Genomic DNA, 14,577 nt, shown 5'->3' with positions numbered 1-14,577 from the left:
CTCACAGTTGTTCCCATGCTTGATCCCATTGCTACATCCACGGTGTCGATCCATCTCAGTGAAGGTCTTCCTTTTTTTTGCTGCCCCTCTCCTTTATCATGCATGAGCTGCTACTCCAGGGAACTGGCCATGCCTGAAGCACGAACAAAGTATTCAAGAAGAGCAGTTTCCATCCTTGCCTCTAACGAGCACTTCTGTTTGAAAAATAATTTTATTGAAGGACTTTTACAGATACTATAACATCCCATAAATAAATTTTGTCAAGCAAACTTGTGTATATGTTGCCATCACCATTTTGAAAACATTGTCTTTCTACTTGAGCCCTTTGATATCAGCTCCTCTTTTTGCCCTCCCTCTCCCACCCTCATGAACCCTTATTAAGTTGTACAGTATTTTTTTCATATCTTACACAATCTGCTATATCCCTTCACCCACATTTCTGTTATTCATATCCCTGGGGGGTATTATACATCCATCATTTCTATCAGTTCCCCCATTCTCCCCTTCCCACCCCCTACTCTCCCCATACCCTCATGGTATAGCTACTCCCATGACAGTTTCTGAGGGCTTTATCTATCCTGGAATCTGTGTGTTGAAAACACTTATCTGTACCAATGTACATGTTCCGGTCTAGCAGGATTTGTGAGGTAGAGCTGGGGTCATGATAGTGGGGGGAAGAAACATTAAATTACTAGAGGAATGTTGTGGGTTTCATTGGTGCCATTCTGCACCTTGGATGAAAGTGTGACCCTTCTGTGAGGGAAAGTCCAATAGACTACCGATGGGTTCTGAGTCTCCACTCTGACTCTTTATCTTCCTATAGTTGATCCGGTTGATACCTCATGATCACACAGGCTGGTGTACTTCTTCCATGTGGGCTTTGTTGATTCGCTGGTAGATGGATGCTTGTTTAATTTCAAGCCTTTAAGACCCCAGGTGCTATATCTTTTAATAGCCAAGCACCATCAGCTTTTTTCACTACATTTGCTTATACACCAATTTGTTTTCAGTGGTCCTGTCAGGAAATTGAGTATCAAACAGTGCCAGGTTATTAGAACAAAGTGTTCTCATGTTGAGGGAAGATTTGTGTACAGGTCCAAAGTCCGTCTTCTTCATTAATACTTTTAACATATACATTTATGTACATAGACCAATACCCCTATCTATATATTAATGTATTTGCATATATACATGTCTATATTTATATATCTCTCTATAGCTTTTATCTCCTAGTTCTTTCCTCTATTTCCTTTTACTTTCCCCTGCCCCACTACACTATTGTGTTCACTCTTCATCCAGCATTCAGTAATTTCTTTGGCTACATTAGAGTTGATCAAATACCACCAGGCATTCTACTCCCTCCTTGACTTCAAATTTAGATCCCTTGTTGTTCCTCCTGTCCCTGAATTTGTTGGCTCCCTGATCCCTTACCCTCCCCCACACCCCTGCCTCCTCTTCTTCTATGTCCCCCTGGAATCATCGGTCCAATTGGTTTCTCCTTGTGATGGTTTATCCTGCCTATCTTATATTGAAAGACATATATAAAGAGAGGGAAAAAAGCGTGTGGGGGTGGTGGGGAGATGGCCTATAAATAGTTCCAGGTCTATCTGCTGACTTTTATGAATGTCCCCTAGCCAGGTCTGCTGGGGTGCCAAGTACTGCCCCAACCTCGACCGGTCAGATGTCTATTTTCAGGGTTCCTCAGGGACCTCTTGACTTGACTCTTCTTGCTGTTCTGTTGTGCTTCCTTTGTGATTCACCTCACCTTGCTCCCACTGGGGAGGAGAGTCCGAGGGAGGGTGTCACACCGGACACACTTCCAGTACTTCCAGTGTTTTCCCCTTCTTTCAAGACACATCAGTTTGATTTTTAGCAGTTCCCCATAGTACTTTTAATATTATTCTCCATCACAGTAATTCATATGCATCCATTCTTCTTCAACTTTCCTTATTCAATGTCCAAATTTCAAATACATATGGAGCTATTGAGAGTACCATGGCTCGGATTGTGTGCACTGTAGTCCTAAAAGTAATATCCTTGATTTTCAATCATCTAAAGAGGTCCTAATCAGCAGATTCACCTAATGCCACAATGTTTGATCTCTACACTGCTTCACTCGTTCTGGATGTGACTGTCTGTCCCTGTGCAGAAGTCAGCATCAGGTGTGGGGGTGAGGGAGACATTACTGTGATCTCCCTGATCCCCTCCCCTGTGGCTCCCCTTTTGCATCACCACCACTCCTAAGTCTCCATCCTGATTTGTCAAGACTTCTTTTTTAAAAACAGAAACAAAAATTGAAGAAAAAGAAATGAATATTATAGTTTGATATACAATTTCCTGACACGATCACTGAAAACAAAATGGGTGCATTGATTGTGTATCCAAATTCAAAAACATAATGCCCTCAAGTCAAGGTTATACACATAGGGACAATATAGGACAGAGTAAAGCTGCCCCAGTGAGCTTCTCAGATTTTTAATGTTTATGGGAGTAAAAAGCTCAGTCTTTCTCCCACAGTGGCTGGTAGTTTCAAAGTACCAAACTTGCAGATCCACTGCAACCCATTGCATAACCACAATCCTTGACAGCTTCTACCTTGTGGTAGTTACATAACCTGGTGTCAATTTGAGGATTAAGAAGGTAGGGGTGGAGTCTAGCCTGTCAATCAGGATATAGCCACTGAGGCCCCTGTGTGGGCATGACCTTCTCCCGAGGATTCTGGGCACTCCTGTATTTCCTCCTTGGAAGCAGGAGACACTCTCTCTCACTCTGCTCCTCCCTGTGAGACATCCCTGTGGAGAAGACACATGGAGAGAGGCTGATGGAGCCAGACCTCTAAAGCCAGAGAAGACTTGTGGAGACCTCTGCCAGCACTGATACTTACAACGCCACTGGATCCACAAGACTTCCAACCCACTGGCCTGTGATCTTCCTGAATTCAGCATCATTGGATGTGTCTCGTGAGCCTGAAGAGGACTTTATAGATGGGTTTCAGACACATGGGCTAATTTGGGACTTGTGGACTTGATCTGGATTGGGCTGACATGTTTTCTCAATATTCAGCTGCTCTTATATATAAAGCTCTTTCTTATACATATATGTGTGTCTATGGATTTGTTTCTCTAGTCTACCCTGACTAACACAACTTTTTCTCCATGTACCATGAGGTTACCTATTAGTGCAGTTGTGAGGATCTGAGTTGTAATCCATACTGAAGGTTGCTTTCCTTGACCTTCCTCAACAAGTGTTTCAAGTCCTTTTCACTTTCAGGAAACAAAATTGTGTTAACTGCATAGCAAAGACTGTTAATAAATTTTCCTCCAATCTTAACGATATCTTCTTCTTCATATAATTCAGTTTATCTGGTTATTTGTTCGCCTGTAGATAGAACAAGTATGGTAAGAAAATACAACCCTGTTGCATACCTTTCATGATTTTAGACCACTCAGTATTCCCTAATTTTGTTCATACAACTACCTCTTGATCAATGTACTTATACAATGTACAAGTTCTGCATGAGCATAAGGAAGTGTTCTAAAATTCCTAGTTCTTCTCAAGGTTATCCATAATGTGTTATGATCCACACAGTTGAATGACTTGGTGAGTTAGTTAAAGTCTATTGTTCCATCCTGTCCAATAAACACATGTGGGGTTAATTGAAGGACAGCCAAATAAATGGCTTGGTGAGACTTGCCTCTCTAGTTCTTGGGCCTCTTGCTTTCTGATGGGCAGACCAGGGGGCAGCTTCCTTTGCCAGTTCCTTGCTTCAGCTGGCAAGGCTCACTTCCTGCAAGATATCTCCAAAGAGGAGCCACATGGGCCTACCCCATTCAGCGTTGGGTGCTGAAGCAGCCGTGTGGAGACTCCTGCCAACACTGAGATTCTTATATGTTCACTGATTTGGCTTTCCTCCTGCAGTTGGCATCATTGTGTGTGTTTTGTGAGATGGAAGAGGACTTTGTGGATTGATGTTGGACATGTGGGTTAATGGGTTAATGTTGGACTTGTGGGCTTGGGCAGCACTGGGTTGGGATGTTTTCTTGATGTGCATTTAACCTTTATATAAAACTCTCTCTTATAAATAAAAGTTTCTATGGATTTGTTTCTCTAAAGTACCCAGACTAACACACTTGGCATACTAAATAAAACACTATTAAATATCTTCATACTTTTCTCTGCTTTCTGTCAAGATCATCTGACATCAGCAATGATATCTCTTGTTTCATGTCCTCTTCTGAATCCTGAACCTCTGGCAGCTCCCTGTCAATGGACTGCTGCAATCATTCATTGACGGATGATCTTCAGCAAAATTTTACTTGCATGTGATAGCAATGATGTTGTTCTATAATTTGAGCATTCTGTTACATCAACTTCCTTTGGAATGGGTGCAAACCTGTATCTTTTCCAGTCAGATGGTCACATAGTTGTTTTCCAAAATTCCTGGCATAGTCAAGTAAGTGCTTGCAGTACTTTATCAGCTTGCAGATCATTTGAGTTTGTGTTCCATCAATTCCTGGAGGCTTGCTTTTAGCTAATGCTTTCAGTGTAGATTGAAGTTCATTTTTCAGCACAATTGGTTCTTGCTTATATGCTACCTCCTGAAATGGTGAATGTTGACTTTCTTTTTGGTACTAGTTGTTTTGGGTAATGTTCTCTTAATAGATGCAAATTCTCAGGGTTTTCCCTATATCATGTTGAGTGTTGTGTTAGACAGGTTTCTCTAGAGAAAAAAAAATATATATGGAGAGAGAGAGAGATAGCATGAAGGAATATAACAGCTAATTAGTCCACATGGCAGTACAGAGTGCTCAGTTCAACTCACTTCCATGGAATAGTTAATATACTGGAAGTCCTTCAACTTACGAGGTTTGCTGGATCCAAGGTCAAAGGAGCCGTCAGCTGAGTCATCCATAGAGGAAGGCAGGCAATCTGGCTTCAGGAAGCAAACAGCAGGGCAGGTCACCAGCAGTCAGCCAGATGACGGGATGTGACAGTTCCAAGTTCAAGCAATGTATACACCAGCAGCGTGGTGAAGCATGTCTAGAAGAAACCTTAAGCTTTAATGACACGATCCATGGTTTGAGTGTCCCATGAGTAGTGTAGCTTGCAAGTTAAGGCAGAGAACTAGCTAAGCCAACTGCATGCTGGTCTGGTCATCAGAGAGCGAGAGGGATAGGAGGGGCTTGCCAAGCCATTTATCTTTTGCCCCTAATCAAACTGCAACCTTATTAATCCCACGTGTTCCTATGGCCAGGTTGTCACAATCAACCTACCATCACAGTCCACCCCTTGCCAACTTGGCACAATTCTTTAGCCATATATAATTTGCAGACATTTATGAAATCAAACTTATACTTAACATCAAACATCTATCATACATATAAATGAAAACACACTGAATCTAATTGTGTCTGGTATATCATATATGAACAAAAGAAAGATATTCAATAAGCAAATATAAAGAAAATAAACTGACAACCACAAACCTAGCTTTTGCAAGTGATTACATGGTCATAACTGATAGGTAGAATTACCTGCATCTACTACCCATTCTTTATTACCTTGGTCCTTGGCCAGCACCTCAGCTGGCTGTGGGTGTTTGCCTGGTGGGGTGACCCAGGCCTTCATTCCTGAGGGGTCTGGGTCATTAACAGTCCTGGCAGGATGGGGTTGCTGTAGTTTACTATTTACTTTAATCACAGGGCATGGTAGTACTAAGAGATGGCCTATGTGATCTCCTGAATTCCAGGATTTCTTCTTTAGCTCCATTATGTAGTATCAGTCCAATTTCTCCTTGGAAATCAGGATCAGTCACACCACTCAGTACAATGACATCATTCTTGGCCTGTTGATCCAAAGGTATGAGAAACCCAAAGTGGCTAGGGGACATTCTCAGCTGCCATTTCAGTGGAATCCATGTTTTAGAATAATGAGGGACATGATATGGTTAGTGTATTCCATGGGAATGGGCCCATTGCCGTACTGCATTTGCTGTGAAGGGAGTTCCTTAATCTGAAGTAATGCTATGTGGGATGCCGTGCCGGTGGATGAGGAATTCTATACGTCCATGAATGGTAGTTTTGGCAGAAGCATTGCATCCAGGGAAGGGAAATCCATATCCAGAGTAGGTGTTTATTCCGGTAAGAACAAAATGCTGTCCCCTCCATGATGGAAGTCATCCTATTTAATCAACCTGCCACCCAGTTGCCAGCTGATCTCCCTGAGGAAGGGTCCCATATCTTGGATTTAATGTTGGTTTCTGCTGCTGACAGATGGGGCACTCAGCAGTGGCAGTGGCAATGTTCACGTCAGAACTTGGTGAGTGGAAGTCCATGTTGCTGTGCCCATGCATAACCTCCATTCATCCCACCATATCCACTTTGTTCATGTGTCCATTGGGCAATAACGGGAGTGTCAGAGGAAAGAGGAGGACCAGTCTCCACAGCGCATATCATCTTATCCACTTGATTGTTAAACTCCTCCTCTTCAGTAACACTTTGTTGAGCATTCACAAGAGACATGATTATATTTACCTTCTTGGCCCATTCAGAGAGGTCTATCCACATACCTCTTTTCCACAACTTCTTGTCACCAATTTTCCAATCATGTTACTTCCAATTTTCTGATCATCCAGTCAAAACATTAGCTATAGTCCATGAATCAGTACACAGTCTCACATCTGGCCATTTCTCCTTCCACGCAAACTGAATGGCCAGGTGCACTGCTCAAAGTTCCGCCCATTGGGAGGATTTCCCTTCACCACTGTCCTTCAGGGAGATGGCAGAAAGGGGCTGTAGTGCTGCTGCTGTCCACTTACGAGTGGCACCTGCATATCATGCAAAGCCATCTATATGCCAAGTATGAATTTTCTATTCTTCAGTTAAGTTATCATAAGGAACTCACCAGGAGGCCATAGGTGCAGACTGGGAGAAGGAAGGTACTGTGACAGGAAAGGAGACTGTGGATATTTAGGCCACTTCTTCATGCAGCTTACTTGTACCTTCAGGTCCTGCTTTAGCCTGATATTATATATACAACTTCCATTTAATGATGGAGTGTTGCTGCGCACGTCCAACTTCATGACTCTGTGGGTCAGACAATACCCAGTTCGTGATGGACAGCTCAGGCCTCATGGTGACTTGGTGGCCCATGGTGAGGCGTTCAGTCTACACTAAGGCCCAGAAACAGGCCAACAGTGATTTTTCAAAAGGGGAGTAGTTGTCCGCAGAGGGTGACAGAGGATCCCAATGGTGTACACCATGATTCATCAATAGGGGTCTGCCAAAGACTCCACACTGCTTCTTTATCTCCAAATGACACCTCAAGCACCATTGGGTCAGCTGGATCATATGATCCCAGAGGCAAAGCAGCTTGCACAGCAGCCTGAACCTGTTGCAGAGCCTTTCCTTGTTCTGGGCCCAACTCAAAATAGGAGGCCTTTTGTGTTATATAATAAATAGGTCGAAGTAGAACACCCAATTGAGGGATATGCTGCCTCCAAAATCCAAAGAGGCCCACTTGGGGGTGGTGGTGGTGGTGGCAGATGCAATAGCTTATTCTTCACTTTAGTAGGAATGTCTCCACATGCCCCACACCACTGGACCCCTAGAAATGTGACTGAGGTGGAGGGTCCCTGAAAGTTCGTTAAGCTAATTTCCCAACTTCCTGCACACAGTTGTCTGGGTGACCAAAGAAACAAATACAAAGAGACTCATATGTGTATATGAAAGGGGTTTTATACAAGAGCAGTTGAACATTGAGGAAACATCTCAGCCCAGTCCAGTCCAAGGCCATTTGTCTGACATTAGCTCATATGCCCGATGCCAATCTATAAAGTCCTCTTCAGATCCACAAAACAGATTCAATGACCCAGAATGCAGGATGATCACAGCCAGTGGGTAGAAAGTATTTGTATCCAGTGGGATTGTAAGTCTCTCAGTGCTGACAGGGGTCTCTATGTGGCTTCTCTGGCGTCAGAGGTCTGGTTGAATCAGGGTAAATCCAAGTGACTTCTCCAGCTCAGGGTACTAGAGTAGTTCCATGTGTCTTGTCAGCTGAAAAGTCTCCCAGGGAGTGAGCAGAGAGAAGTGTCTCCTGCCTCCAAGGAGGAATACAGGAGTTCCCAGAATTCTCAGGAGGAGCCATGCTGACACAGAGGCCTCATTGCCTATGACCTGATTAACAGGCTAAACTCCACCCCCACACTCTTATTCCTAAAATAGAGAGACGATTATGTACCTACCACAAGTGGCATATTGTTACTTGTGGTGTAAGCTCTCACCACGTGATCAAGATGATGACTGTAAATTTCTTTGCTGTGAATTAATTTTTGTCCATTTGCAATTAATCAATACTTTATGATAGGCTACTTATGGATCAGGGAAAATTCTGTATTAGAATATCCTGTATTATTCTGGGTTGACTAGAGAAACAAATCCAGAGACACTCATATGTGTATAAGAGAGAGCTTTATGTCAAAGAGGAATTATACATTAAGAAACATCCCAGCCCAGTTCAGAGCAAGTCCATAAATCTGATATATGCCCATATGTCTGATACTAGTGCATGAATTCCTCTTTAGACACACACAGCCATGTAATGATGCAGAATGCAGAAAGATCGCAGGCCAGTGGTTGGAAAGTCTCGTAGATCCAGTGGTCATGGAAGCATCACAGTGCTGGCAGGTCCTCCACAGGGCTCCTACAGTTCCAGGGCTCTGGCTCCATTAGTGTATCTTCATGTGATTTGTCAACAGGAATGAAAAGTAGATGTCCCGCCTCCCAGAACGAAGACAGGAGTTCCCAGAATCCTCAGAAGGCCAGGCCCACGCAGAGGCCTCAGTGGCTATGACCTGACTGACACCTAGACTCCTAGACTCCACCTCTTCATTCAAGTTGACAGGAGATTATGCAACTGCCACCCTCTCCTCAGCCCATAGTCACAATTACTTTAGCATCATTGATGTTTGTTTCCGAAATTCCTACTTTGATCATTGCCAAATGATCACTATCTGCTAATATTTCTCCTATATTTATTAATAGTCATTTCTATTATTATTCTGTTATTTCTTGTAGTCTTTTTTTCTATCAGTGAGGCTTCATGAGTTATTTAACTGAATATGCTTCAATGTGCTATTACCTGTATTCAGTTGATAACTAAGATTTACCCCAATTTGATTAGTCTGCTTACCTTCATTTATGGCCGATGTGCCCAACACAGTTGCACTGAAGGCTTCAGTACTTGCTATGACAATGAACAATTTCAGACTAAGAATTAAGGACTAATGACCTTTTTCTGAAAACCAGGTGTGACAGACTGACTTGAAAGAAGCTAACAACAACAGCTTTATCCAAAGAGTACAATTATTATCTCTATTTTCCTGAGCTTCAGGACTTACCGAAGTTCTCATATCGAGTAACAGAAGAAGCTGGGATTCCACCGAGGGTGTTGGCCCATTGGTCTGCAGGTTCAAACAGGAGAGTCTACTATCTTTCATCTGCCTCTCTTTGACATTATCTCCACCCTACATTTAATATATTTCTTCATTAGTCTATCTGCCTGAAATTGAAATTGCTTAACACCTAACGCAGGAAGAGTTTACGCTAAGTGCTAGAACTAATGTAAACAGAGAATTATATTATTACAGCCCCATGTGGTGTTATAATTACATCAGAATGCAGCTCAGTCACTGGTGCATCGTATGCGCCACACTGTCGCCAAATTTGCAGATGTTCAGTCTTACTTTTATTAAGCATAACAATGCCCAGCAGGATCCATTTTGTCTGATTATCCTCAAATGGAGGAGAATATTAAAAGGCAGGATAATTAAAAATATATGCCCAAACAAAGGATGTGTCTACAATTCCTTTTCTGGTGCTTTGAAATAGTTCAAATTTCTCAGCTGGCTCTCGTGCACAGAGCACTAAACGGATGTCTTAAATTTAGACATATGTCTTCGTTCTGTTTAATGTGCCAGAACAAAAACATAGCTTGAGACCACCATGAATTGATGTCTAAGTGCTGGAACGCCAGAGAACACTCGTATTTCCCCAGGACTAAATGTCATCATAGAGTTTGTGATTGCACTTTCCCCTATGAGAACACAGCTTCTATTTTTAAGATTTACCCCTTACAATTCAATGCCATGATCCCGTCTTGAATCCACATAATGGTTTCCTTTTATTTCCTGTAACTCCAGAGTTCAAGTCACACTCCTGTAAGCAGTGAAGCTTTTCCTTGAGAACAAGGGAAAATTCCATCACTCATATACAAGGCACCAGTCCTAAAAATGTCTTTGTAACAGGGTTAAAAAAAACCTTGTTCTGTAAACTTACTATAATAAAGCCCTTAAAAAATGAACACCAAGCTATGTATCAGACAGGTAGTCAGTTTCCAATGTCGGACATGACACATATTTCTAATGGATTGAGACGGGAGAATTTGGCCAGGATTCTCTCACTCCTTACTGATAGTCTTTCTGTCTTTGGGATCCCAGCCCCGCTGGTCCCTGGACTCTGAGCCACGAGCTCATTGAGCCTTGAAAACGTTTATTTTGGAGACAGGTCTTCAGAGGACAAAAATACGTGAAACTATGTGTTATCAGTCATTGTTAAAGAAATCAACTAGATGTACCTACTTTGAGGGGGAAAGAAAAAAATAAGTGAGGGCATGGCATTTATGACAACATATTGAAAAGCCAGTCCTATTAAAGAGAGATTAAATTCTAGGGTGGCCCAAACTTGTAGAGGTGGATGAAAATAAATCATTGGCAGGTACATTTTATTTCCACGTAAAGACAGGCTTTTTGATGATTGGAACTGCCCAGAGAGGCAAGGGTTTGCCACATGTGATGGAGCAGCTGCCTCACCAAACACATTGTTGTTGTTGCTGCTGTTGATGTGTGTATGGACCTTCCTAGGCTACAATCTTTATAGGATCAGATAGCTGAGTCTTTTCTTCTGCAGCTTCAAATCACTCACCTTTTCGTTAGAAAAACAGCTCTTAACAGTGTGCCATCAGGGCTCTTAAATGCATTTGAAGAAAGCTGTGCTCCTTGTATCAGTGACATTGTAGAGCAGCGATTTGTCAAATTTAATGTGCATATGGACCACTTGAGGGAGTGGTGTTGTTAAAAAAATGCAGATTCTTATTTTGTAGGTCTAGGGTGGGACTCAACTCTTGCTGAGACGAGGCATCTACTGCATCTACTGCTAAGCAGGTCTTCAAGGAAGTTAAAAGAACAAATGATGTATACTCTCAGATTGAATGACTATCAGACAGTACACCATGATATGAGAGTGGCATGCATTTTGTTTCACAGGAATGGGAAGGAAGGACACAAAGGAAGCAAACATAGGATCGTTTTGCTGTTCCCACTGAGAGTTCCAGATAAAAACTGAGCAGCAAAAAAAGAACTTGGATTCAAATAGATCCAAAGCCCGGTTCTCTATCCATTGAACACAGTGAGTTTGAGCTTTGAGAAAGCCAGGGGAGGCAGTTCCCAAAATGGAAACCCTTTGGCGAGAGCAACAGAAATGGAATAAATGCACCATGAGCCACACACAACTTTGAACAAGCTCTCCATCAAGCTACATACCCATCATGTGCCAGAAAGGCAGTGGGCGCTGTGTTCACTGAGTGAGATTCAACAATAGACTTTCCCAAATAACTTCTGTTCTTGAATGAGAATAAATGGACGTGGAGATTCTAAAATCTCAGCATCAAGCTTTCAGATCTGGGTCCCAGGTCTTCCAGATCTTAACATCCTATCGTCATTGATCACTGGTCACTTGGGGATATTCAGTGAGGTCTAGGTGGTCAAGACATTTTCAGATCCAGACGCTAAACACAACTTTCTCAAACCATAACTCCTTTCAAAAAGAATTGTGTTATTTTCCTTGTAGCAGTACAATAGTGATTGAAATTACTAGGGAATACATATGCCTTGCATTAGCTGATGACTCTTCCATCACTGTAAATTATTAAATCTGCCAAAAGTCCATTTTCACCATGTGGATGCAGTAATAATGTAACTGTTCCTTCCCAAATGCTATTTCCAGATTTCAGCTCTTATCTAAAATGTCCATATGCATATGGACATAAGTTATATGCACTTCTGTTTCTCCAAAATTCACATTTTAATATGTCCTTTCCACCAAAAATTAACGGGGTATAGTGTTAGATTAGGTTTTTAAAATCCCCTGTGTTCTCACGGGTCTGCTACTTTCTCACACTGTGGCTCACTGCTGTCATGCTGGAAACTCTAACACTAGGATTTCAAACACCACCAGGGCCACCCCTGGTGGACAGTTTCCAACAGAAGGTCCAGAGTAAGATAGACAAGGAAAAAGGAATTTCCATGAAAAATATGGCCAGTGAAAGTGCTGCGAGGAGCAGCAGAAATGTGTTTGCTAGCACACCAGTCCCAGAAGGTGAGCTCCTCGCAGTGGGAAGTACCAGAACACGACGGAAGGGCTAGCTTCTCAACACAGGGCTGCCCCCATGACGTGATGCAGCCGAGGGTTAGGAGCCTTAAATTGCCGATGCAGCAGGCTCCAAAGGAAAAGAAACAACTCCAAACGCCCTTGACTAATTGGAAAGTAGACTATCTGAAGTATTATAAAATCTAGAAAAATTGGAAGTCATTGAAACTGAAGAACACAAAACGATAGCTATCCTAGCATGAGTGAGCTGACAGGACCTGGTATTGGAGATTTTGTATCAGACAGTTATATATGTGGTCTGCTATGTGAGGAATGAAAAGTTGAAGAATTGTTTTAGCCATCTGCAGTTTGAAACTGATCAATCATGAGATCAGGATGCATTGATAATTATGCTTGTTAGAAAGCAAAACTAGAAACGACGGAGGATTTGTTGTTGGAAAATATGGCCTTGGTGATAAAAATGCAACTGGATACCACTTGATAGATTAGGCAAGAGCAATGACTTATTTATTACAAATATCTTTGTTTTTAACAACTTAAAAGGTGAGCATATGAACCTTGTCATATGGAATATATGAGACCCAAACTGGCTAAATTTGTGGTTAGAGACAATAGAGAAGCTAAATATTACTCAGAATGAGGCCAGTGACTGCCTGTAGAATACATGGTAAACTTCTCTATGCATGTTCAAGTTCAAGCGAAAGACATTTAGAGCAAGTTCACACATCAAATTAGAATCATAAGTATATCTCACTTAAATTTAGAGACTATCTTAATAATATATTTCATTTATTGAACACTAATGACTGAAGATTAAGCAAGTCGTGGCATAACATCAAGAACATCACACATAAAGAAAGATAATTAAAAAGATAGAAAAGACCATAAATGAATGTCAGAAGTGACTCTGAAACTTGCTTTTGAACATAGAGTAGCTAAAGCAAATAGAAGAAATTATAAAATAAGATGACTGAACAGGAGATTTCAAAAGGCTCAAGAAGACAAAGTATTAATTAAATGTGCAAAGACCTGGAGTTAGGACACCAAAAAAAAGGAAGACCATGTTCAGCATTTCTCAAGCTAAAAGAAGGGCAGGAAAACACCCATGCCTCTACTTTCAATACTGAAGGATTCTATGGGCAAAGTATTGAGCAATATTGGAAGCATCAAAATACAATGAAAGGAATCCACATAGTCGCTGTACCAAAAAGAAGTGGTTGACATTTAACCATTTCAGAAAGTAGCAAATGGTAAAGAAAGGCCGATTTAAGGAAAAAGTTCAGGCTACACTGAAGACTTTTGTGAGAAACATGACTAGGAATTGATGGAATACTAGATTTAATGTTTCCCAAGCCAAGAAAGCTCTGGAAGGACAGTAGTTTATACTGAGAAGTTTGGAAGTAACTACCTGACCAAGTGACTGGAAGAGATCCATATTTGAGCCCATTTAAACAAAGAGGACCCAATCAAATGTTCAAATTATCACAAACTATCATTCATATCACATGCAAATATTTTTTGCTAATGATGAACTAAGAATGCTTGCATCAGTACATATGCATGTAAAAGTTGGACAATGAATAAGACTGGGGTAGAACTGATGCATACTATGTTGGTGTAGCATATTGGAATTGCCTTGGACTGCCAGAAGAAATAACAACTCTATCTTGGAAGAAATATAGCCAGACTGAGCTATAAATAGCAATGAAGATGGCAAGACTTTGTCTCATTTACTTTGGGCATGTTATCAGGAGAGACTAGTCCCTGGAAAAGGACATTAAACTTGGCGAAGTAGAGGCTCAGCAAGAACTAGAGAGACTGATGAGATGGAGTTGACTCAGTGACTACACCAATGGGTTCAGATATAATCAGAACTGTGAGATGGCACAGGGCTGACGATGGGTTGTTCTGGGTGTAAAGAGAGTTGCTATCAGGTAGAAGTGACAACCACCACAACAATGGGTACAAAACAGTAGGGTACAAGAAGCATCAAAAGAAGGTGGACGGAATCCATGGAGTTACTGTACCCAAAAAACCCAGATAGATAATTCACCCACCCCAGGACGTAGCATCTGATCAAGAACTGATTCAAACAAGTCTAGCTGCAACAAAGTCATGGGAAAAATGCAGGGTT

Source organism: Tenrec ecaudatus, chromosome 16 (assembly GCF_050624435.1).
Source record: "Tenrec ecaudatus isolate mTenEca1 chromosome 16, mTenEca1.hap1, whole genome shotgun sequence".
Lineage (NCBI taxonomy): Eukaryota > Metazoa > Chordata > Mammalia > Afrosoricida > Tenrecidae > Tenrec > Tenrec ecaudatus.
The sequence above is the reverse complement of the archived record's forward strand: the minus strand, read 5'-3'. Positions refer to the sequence as shown.